A 2,496-nucleotide genomic window follows, 5' to 3' on the forward strand; every position below is an offset into this window, starting at 1 on the left:
GTGAGCACCGAGTTTGTCAGTAACCGAGTATAATGAGAGTGTAGATGACTTCAAAGTTGAGCTATGGCACCACCTTGGCGATTTGTTCAAGGTTGTGTGACTTTCAAATGAGAGACACAGATGGACCTTGGAGCAGACATTCTAGCTCCTCTTTCCAAACCATTCCAAGTTACCACTGCCTTCATTCCCCTTAGGTAATGTCCGAAGAGCCTCTCTTCCTATCTCATATCCTGGAAACAAGCTTTGTAGATTGTCACCTTGCAAGAATTTGATAGGAATTTCTGAGTCAAGTGTGATGGCACATGCCTGTGATGAGGCAAGCGTATCAAAAGTTCTAGGCCAACCTGGGCTACATAATAGCATCATACTATGTAAAAAAAAAAAACAATCAGTAAAGGAAAAATCCTGAGTGGAAAAGGTCTAACTATAATTTAATTATTGTCCTAAAAATAACAACAGCAACAACAAACCCTCTACCGTCTGTTCTCTCAAAAGTCTTCTGATTATATTAACTTGGATGTTTGTGGCCCCAGATGAAAAGAGCCCCTGTTGTAGATGGATAGCCCCGGCCATACCCCTGCTTAGCTTCAACCCGTAACATTTGGAATAGGCTGAGCACATGAAACACTCGTGCATACGGCAAAGCTCCGGAGACACAACTCTCCCCCGAGCCTTTCTCTTGAGTGTTTTCATAACGTCTCGACTCTGGGTGCTATTTCCCTGTTTCTCTCTCCTCGTTTCCAGAGTTTTCTTTATTATCCATTACTCAATAATGGTAATATAGTGCTGCACTTGTCTGTTTTCAGTTTATTGGCCTCAACTTCGTAATATAAAAATATCACTCCTGTTAGAGTAAAAGCAGGTGCCACGTGAAGCTTGAACAGCAATTTACCTCTCATTTGAGAAAAATGTCACACGGGTACTCTCAGAGGAGGAAATTAATGACACCAAAGCCTACCAATTACAAGCAAGTGCCTCAGACTAGGACAGGGTTCCCGCAAATAAGCCGATGCCCACACTCTGCCTTCCTCTCCCAGCCCCATGCAGTCTGTTATAAAACTGTGCAGTCTTTACCTGTCATGTACAATGTGCTGATAACAATTTAATAGTAATAGCAGACTTCACGGGATGTTTTACTGTTTGTTATACTGTGTACTTTTTCAGTTCTCACAACAGCCCGAGCACTGAGTTCTGACTGCAACTTGTTTCCCTGATTAGGGAATGTTGCCTCAGTGCCCTAGGAAATAACTCAGTAGACCAATGCAGCACCTACTCCCCTTCCCTGGAATCCAGTACGGTGGCACTGAGAAGTACTGTGAGGGATTCAAACGGTGCACACAGTAGGAGCTTTGGCAGTTGCCTGCTGGCAGTGATGACGATTGCAGCCTTACACATACGAAGTTACCACTCTTAAGCTTGGACAACCAGACAGTTGAGTTCAGCTCTTTTCCTAGTCAGAGCTAATTATGATATGTGGGAACCTTTCTCCCGGTGAGCCTCCAGCCAGGCCAAAGGTGAGTCAGCTGTGGCTGCAGGGTAGAGACAGGCCAATGAGACTCTCTGTGGTACTCAGGGGCTGGACGTTATGCACCAGTGAGTTCCCATGTACCCACATAGTACCTCGTACAAGGGCTCCACAAACCAGTTATTCTGATGTGATTTTTTAAGGAAAAAAATTATTTATCTATTTTATTGTGATCAGAGGTTTGGTGGGGTGGAGAGCAAAAGGTTAGTAGCAGAAGAGCCACCATTCACCATAGCACTTTGGAATCTAGCCAGAGAATTGTGTAAAATTAAGTCCTTCGTGGTTAAAAATATAGGTGTATTTTTTTTCTTCTGGTGAATTCTTTGAAATGTTTTCACGACTGGCACCAACAGTGTTCTCCTTTCCAAGGTACACTAAATAGCTTTGCATTGTACTGATAGCTGGGTGACATCCAGATAAGCAAACAGGTCCAGTTGGTGTACAGCGAGCTGCCCTCCACAGGTGAGGACCCTGTTCCTTCCTAATTCCCACCTCAGTGCCTGTGGTCTGTACCGTCTGTCACTCAATTCTTCTCTTGTTGATTTTCTTCCTCCTCCTTCAGCTTTCCCAAAGTCAAGTCACACGAGGCATGAGCCATGACAGCCATCATCTCTTTGTTCTCTACACTAACTCTCTACATAACTGTGGAACCCATTCCCTAAGTGTGAGCTGCAGGCCTGGCACAGCCATTGGGAGTGGGTGCTGCTGTCTTCCCTGCAGCTTTGCTTTGGCTGCCCAGCATATTTGATTCATTCTTTATTATCGTCTCTGGGCTTGCTATTTCTCTTCCTATCTAATTAAATGATTCCACTTTGAATAATTACATTTAAGTGCTAACAGCAGAAGAGGGGTATTGAAAATACAGAGTTCAACAACCTTTCCCAAGTAGATTTGTAGTCAGAAGGAAACAGGATGAAGCACAGGGAAGAACAGCCCTGTGTAGTCTTACCTTGGTGCAGCCCTTAGCAGGG

The sequence above is a fragment of the Cricetulus griseus genome, chromosome 8 (assembly GCF_003668045.3).
Source record: "Cricetulus griseus strain 17A/GY chromosome 8, alternate assembly CriGri-PICRH-1.0, whole genome shotgun sequence".
NCBI lineage: Eukaryota > Metazoa > Chordata > Mammalia > Rodentia > Cricetidae > Cricetulus > Cricetulus griseus.